General features: G+C 49.2%; 1 long non-coding RNA gene across 2 annotated transcripts in view; it reads left to right on the plus strand.

Moving 5' to 3' along the window:
- The window catches only part of LOC117803777, an 11,183-nt gene extending 5,356 nt beyond the window's left edge, over positions 1 to 5,827 (plus strand). Inside the window, exon 3 of one of the 2 annotated variants that reach the window (XR_004627853.1) lies at positions 3,261 to 5,827. This is a non-coding gene — a long non-coding RNA (uncharacterized LOC117803777). Of the gene's footprint in view, positions 1 to 338; positions 908 to 3,260 lie in introns of those variants that run through there. The other variant, XR_004627854.1, reaches the window with a different exon arrangement.
- Positions 5,828 to 7,146: the final 1,319 nt, after the last annotated feature.

Consider the following 7,146-nt stretch of genomic DNA (forward strand, 5'->3'; position numbering starts at 1 on the left):
TTTTAAAAAAAAAAAAAAAAAAAAAGGAAGAGCCGGAATGACGTGAGCAGGCAGAGAAGCCAAGGGCATCCCCGGGTGATGGGGTCGAGGCAGGGGGAGCAGTGTGCTGGCGCGGGGAGGTGTATACTCGGCTCCCCTAAACCAGAGTCACGAGGAAGGATGGCTGTTGCACAGCCTAGTGGAGGGAAAGTTGTAACAGCTCTGCCCACTAGCCCACAGGATGACTTGGTCCGAACCAGAAAACCCTTCATTGTCACTTTACTATCAACTGCCAGAAAAGTAAATGAATAAATACACAATTCCGTGATGATCGCCGACACCAATGCTACTTCCTGCAGCTGTCGAAGCCTACCCTGGCCAATGGCAGGTGCGGTCCCGGGCAGGGAGTAAGACTGCGGAGAGCTCCGAGCAAGAGCTGTCAATCTGAGAGTCTTCAGCCTACTATGGTCTTGAAAGCCAAGGGCCTGGATGAGATGACCAGGGAGGCGAGTGTGCGGCTGGAGAAGAGAAGAGGTTCAAGACAGAGCCCACACGTGGTCCAGCACCCGGAGTTCTGGAAGAGAAGGATCCAGCAAGTGCGGTTGGAAAGGGATGGCCAGTGATGCAGGAGGGAACCCAGGAGGGGGCAGTATTGCTAAGTCAAGCGGAGGGGGCCTCAAGAAGGAAGAAGCGGCCTGTCCCATGAGGCCCATGAGTTGAGATAAAGAGCGTGGAGTTTCCGCTGTCAGTGTAGACACCCAGAATGTGGTGGAGTGCTGAGGAAGGAAACCTGGTGGGAGCCGTTTAAAGAGAGAACAAGTGAAGAAGTGGAGAAAGCAGACAGCTCTTTGAAGGAGTTTTGCTCTAGAGGGGAACACAGAATGACAGAACGACGCTGCAGCCTGAGTAGGACGGGGTGGGGGGGTGGTTAGGATACGAGGCGCTGCAGCGCGCTTTGGTGCTCAGCGGAAGGCTAGGTGAGAGGAGTGGGGTACGTCCCTGGAAGGAGGGGGAAGGAACTGACGAGGTGAGCAAAGCTGCCGGGCAGAGACCCTGCTCAGGTCCATGGTCATGAGTTTAATACACAGCTCGTCACCCGGTCATGTGCTCTCTGCAGGCGGCATGCGGCTGCTTGGTACAGGCTCAGAGCGGTGGCGGAGGGAGATTTAAGCAGGCTTGGCGTGTTGTGGAAAGTACAAAGAAGGGAGAGACAAAGGAAGGAGCCAGGTGGCGTGCAAGACGGTCCGTGAGATCTCAGCTGAGTGAGGAGGGAAGAGAGGGCACGGCAAAGGCCGGAGATGGATGGGAGGTCTTGGAGAGGCCAAAGGATTCCTGGAGTTGGGCCACTGGGGGAAAGGAGCTAGAATAGAACAAGACGGTGGTCAGGGAGCACTGCAGTGACGTGGAGGCCTGTGGTGAGGGACTGGCTAAGGCAAAGTCAAGGCTACGGCCATGGGGCTTGGACGCTGACAGGGACACAGGGCCAGACCCTGGCATCCCAGAAGCTGGGTGTTGGGCCACTCATCTACTGAAGGTAATGACAAGGTGGTGGTGGCGGGAATCCAGGGGCTAAAACTTCCAATAAATGAGGGGGTGGGAGGAGGAAGGGTAGCCGGCACGAAAGGGGAGCAGGAAAATGTAGGGCCCCTGGGAGTGTCTCAAGTGCTCTGGATGCCTGAGAGAGCGGGAACCGCAGTGAGAAGCAAGGGCGAGACCCCACCAGCCTCCATGCCCAGGCTACGAGAAGGTAGGAGAGGAAAAAGACAGGAACATCTCCTGACAGACCTTCACGGGATTTCAGCGGGGGCTCTGGGAAGAGGAAGAAAATGTCCAAAGAATCATTTTTGGCTCTGGGGTTTTGCTGATGACAGACCATGAGTCTGGAGGGCATAGTGGGAGGGTTTGGGGGGCGGAGGAGGCTCCAAGCTGCAGTCAGACAAGGGGCTGTAAACGAGAGCAGAGGGAGAGGGAGGCAGAATGGTTGAGAATGCTGAGCTTCTCCTGGCTTCCGAGGTAAAGGGGCCAGGCTGTGGGGAGGGCATGACGGGAAGGGAGTCCTAACAGACAATTATCTGAAATTGCTGCATCTTTTGGAACTGGCCTCTGAGCGATGAGCTGGGGAGCATTGAGGGAAAGGAAGTGAGGATCTCTCCAGAAGCATGAGTTGAAGCCAAAGTGCTTCGTTTCTAAACTGAATTATTCAGGAGATTTCCTTATTCTCAATTTCTCTTTGCCGACAGGGTCCGGACTCCCTGTCCTAGTTAGGCCAATGTGAGCCTTTGAGCATTCTGCTTCTCGGACCAGCTTTCAAACTTGAGCTCATCTCTGCAGTGAAATGCACCTCCTCCGATCCCCCTAGAATAAACAGGCTATGGAAATAAACATACTGGGGACAGTTTTGATAGCATTCTGCCCAACCTTGCCCAACACTAAGGGCTTTTCACAGCCTGAGCCGTAAATAAAATACCTGAGATTTATTTTCAGTGAAAACACTCAGATGTCCCTCTGCAGTAGACAAACACATGGGAAGGAAAACATGAAATAGGGAAATATAACCCAAGCTAGAGGCCATCATACTAATCATCTTTTTTTTTTTCCCCTGAAGAATCACAGAAAAAAACTGGACTCCCAGATCATGTCTTTTCATATCTCTCTGCCTGCACCAAGCCATTTTGCTCCCTGAAATGTGCTTCTTTGCCTTTTCTGCCTGAAAATTCCTTTTCGGGCTTCAAGACCCAGTTCAAATGCCACCTCCTCCTAGAAGCCCTCTTAGCATCAGCCTCTCACTCCTTGGCCCAGTCAATTCCTCCTACCTATTTTCCCACGTGACTCTGTGGTTTGCTACAATCAGCCCTCGTGTCTCCAACGCATCCCGCACTTGGCCAGCTACTTCCTCTGGCTCACCCTGACCTAACCCTTCACCTCCTGCTCCCCACTGCTCACCACCTTTCCCTAGGGCTCACGTCTTCTTATCCTTCAGCTTTCTGCTTATAAATCACTCCTTCAGGGAAGCTTCCCTGGTCCCATACTTAGAGTACATCCTCCCTGTTATTCCTTCTTAGTTCGCTGCGTTTCCTCCAAGCTCTGGTCACAATTGGCCCTCAGGACACGCTGCCCCCTCCCGATGAGCACACAGCTCCTGCAAACACTTCCCCTGTCTCACCAATGAGCCCCGAGTTAGACACCATCTAGATATGAAAAGAACTATTGTCAATCTATCTTCTGTCACCGAACTGCATTTGTTTTAACCTGAAATTGTGTTTTAACTTTTCTTTTTTCAGCATGAACAACTAAAAAAAAAAAAATCAGGTCATCCATCACTCACTGTTGAAAGTAAGCCTTGTGTTTTGAGTGCATTTCCAGCCTACTGTGGAGGTTGGGAGGATAGGTCACAGAGAGCCACAGCTGCCCCCTTCAGCCAGAGCTGAGGAGGGAAAAGGAGCTATTTCTGACCATCTCCCCCATCAGAACCCAGAGGAAGAGGTCCAGCTCGGAGCAAGAATTTCCCATTCTGTTCTCTGTGGAGCAGCCAGAAGGAACTTCTCAAAATGCCCATCTGATCAGGTCCCTTTCTTGTCTGTAAACCCCTTAAAAACCTTTACTGCCCATGAGATGAATTCCACACCTTTTAACGAAAACTGCATGGTTGGATCTCTGATCGTCTCTGTATTTGCAACCCATGCCTGTCCACGTCTTCGAGGGCCCCCTAAATAGCAATCCTCTTTCCCAACTATGTTCCGGACAATAAAGAGACAGGACAAAGGAGCAAGCAGATGGAGACCATTACGGCACCTGTGGTCATGATGAAAGCAGCTTGCAGGATGTCGCCAGAATCCGTGGGCTGGTGTGCGTCCGGGCTCTGCGCCCCCAAATTAGGCAGACTTCCCTGGCCTGGGGGAGGCAAGTGCTGATGGGCAGCCAGCCATGGACAAAGCCTCTCCCTGTGGACCAGCGGAAATCCAGGCTCACTGCGGGCAGCTTCCTCCCTAGAGCCAAGGAAGACATTGAGCTGCCCCTGCCTGCCACCGAGGTCATCCCTGCTCCATCCCCAGGAAGGTAAGTGAGTGAGGCCCAGAAGGCCACAGAGAATGAAGTTCCCTCCACGTGGGAGGAAACATCAGGAGAGGCGAGGCACAGCCTGCTTCACACAGCCCTCGCTTGCTTCCCCACGCCAGCCAGGTTGTCTGGCTCCAGGTCCTCACACGCACCTCCCCTCCACCACACGCCCTTTGAGCGTAGTGTTCCTCTGCTGGAATGTTCTTTGTGGCCCTCGTGGCCCAGTTAACTCGGGCCATCCCTCAACTCTCAGCTGGCGCATCATGTCCCCAGGAAAGTCTTTCCTGCCTCCCCACCCCAAGACCTTGCCGCTCTCCTCCCAGGAGAGTTGTCATCTCACACGGTGCGCGTCGTTGAGCTCATCGGCAAGACTATTCATGGAACTACCTTCCTTCACAGGAGACTAGAAAAACAACTCTTTAGCTTTTTCTATGGGAGTACAGGCAACGGGTCTGGAAACGGATGCAAAACTGACCCATCCCCACCTGCCACAACTACCTCAATTATCAGTCTGTCTTCTTAGTAGTCAGTGTTTGTGTGTCAGTCTCCCTCACAAACAAGGCAAAGGCAGAAATGCCTTCTCACTCATGCTTGTGTCTCCAATGTTCCCGGTACACAATAAGTAGGAGTTCAATAAAAAAATGTTTTACAGGATTAAATGTCTCATTCCCCAGCTCCTGTGCTAGGGCTGACCCCTAGGAAAGAAACCATTCTGTCTTTCAGATGGGCCTCTTGCCCAGTCCCACAGCCCCACTGCTGACAGGAATTGGCAAACGTGTGTAGGCTTCTGGGCTCGCAATCTTCACAGAACCATCCAGAAGTGCTGGAGTAGAGAAGAAGGCAGGATGGGATAAATTACAGGAGTGTCTTAAAAATTTCAGTACAACCCAGTCTTTATTTGGCCTTGTTAGCAGAAAGAAAATAGATTTTGAGTGAAGAGACCCCATTTTCTTCCAGTATTTTCCGATAACTAAGTAGGGTCTTAGGAAGTTGCTCCGTACACCGCCAGGCCACAAGATCATCATCTGTAGAATGATGACCATCCAGCCACAGGTCCTTAGGAGTCAGCTTCTTAAAACTGGAAGGGACACTAATGCCTCCTTTTGAGAGATTAGAAAATTGGATCCTAGGGAGGAAGAGTGATTGACACCAGGTTTTCCAGCTAGAATGACATGGAGTTGTCTGAATGAACATCCACACGAACACAAGAGACATGATAACCACGTGATCGTGAACTCCACCACGTTCTGCTGTGGCTGCTTGGCATGGCTGCTGCTGACCGGAAGAGTCTCAAAATACCTCCAGGCTGAGGCATCACTGGCATCCTCACTGACTCACCTCAAGGATGCCGTTTTCTGGTACCCGAGAGCCAGATTATGTTGAGCCACATGTGTCCCGAAAAAGTCTTCTCATTCTTATGTATGTCAACAACAGCAGACAGGCCAGCAACACTGAGGTCAGAGAATCACGGAGACTTTAATTCGTCCTGGTGGGAAGTCTGGGCTCTTCACACCTGCACCGTTTCATGCCCCCTCAGGTCTGGTCCAGTGGTGCCCGACCCCAGCGTGCCAGGAACCAAGACGGCATGACCCATTGAGAAAGCACAAAAGGTCCGAAAGCTACCCTGAGTTTGGCAATGCTTCTCAATAAATTTGTATTTTACTCAATAAAATGAATTATTCATATGTTTGCAAAACAGTAATTTTAAGAAGATGACTACTTATCAGCCATTTAGTCTAAAAGTCAATGCTTGCTTCTCATAGTTTGAGAACGACTGTTCTAAAAGTGAGCAGACAAACAATCAATATGCCGTTATTTGAGTGTTTCTCTAAAGATATGTGATGAAGACACTACGGCATGGTGTAGAGAAGAGTGGGTAGGAATTAGGAGACCTGGTGAATATCCTCTACCTACGTCTATATGGCATTGGGGGGTCACATTACCACTCAAGGCCCTTGTGTCCTTTGCCTACAAGAAAGTGATTTGCAACATGACAGGCACATGGGACTCACCAAGGTCCCATAGCTAGCTGTTCTGATTTCATTGGTCTGGATATGTCGTAGATATTGGGGTGTTTTTTATGCCCCTTAAATGATTGCAAGATGCAGTGATGTTGAGAACCACCACTGCAAGAGGAAAGGGTTGGACTAGATAAAGCCCAACAAATACTGACCATCTTCTGCCAACGCCCTTCTCTCATACACCCACTGAAGACATTGCTGTTGACAGGGGCGCCCCTTCTGCTGAGCCCAGATGTTGTCTCAATCTCTCCACACAACATCCCACACAACCACCACCAACGGTCCAAAGTTGGCACAAGGGATGTGATCTTTCGGCCATTCAGAGTCAGATAAGTCTTAGGTCCCATCTTTAAAATTCTGTGATTCTGAGACTCCCGCTAGTCCTGAGATATGAAAAATGAGCATGGAGTTCACAAGTTACCTCATGGGCTAACTGATGTGTCCCAGACCTGGCTCTTCTTGTTTCCTGCCTGATGCCCACCCTGACTATGGTAATAATACTGATGAATTAACTCACATTAGGGTAACCAGCCCGTGCTTATCCAGACACTTGGACAATAAATTGTGCTCTGTCTTCTGCTATTGAGGGCTCAAATATTCATTGTGTTTGTCTTAATAAACCAACTCCAGCATGAGCCTCTAAGAGATGATAGTACAGACACTGGCTACTTGAATAGCAGAAAATCTAATCTAATAAAATTGGAAATAATAATTAATATAGTTACATTAAAGAATATTGGAAGTTACCTAATGGAATAGAACTTTCTAAGCTTGAAATATCATTTCTAAAGTTTTTTTGCTTTGTTTATTTTGTTTCTGGGGAGGACGGGTACGGACTATAAATGATTTGCAGCTAAGCACATGAATAAAGAAAAGTCTTTACTGTGTTTTCAGCATGATACTTTGTCTTTCGGTGTTCCCATGGTATTAAATATGAAGAAAGTATGCCCATAACAAGTTATAACAAACAATATAATGGCAAAAATGCAAATTAATTAATAAATGATGCTTTCTGAAGCAATTTCTTTTTTTTTAATGATTTTTTATTATATTATGTTAGTCACCATACAGTACATCCCCGGATTCCGAT

Source organism: Ailuropoda melanoleuca, chromosome 9, assembly GCF_002007445.2.
Source record: "Ailuropoda melanoleuca isolate Jingjing chromosome 9, ASM200744v2, whole genome shotgun sequence".
Classification (NCBI taxonomy): domain Eukaryota; kingdom Metazoa; phylum Chordata; class Mammalia; order Carnivora; family Ursidae; genus Ailuropoda; species Ailuropoda melanoleuca.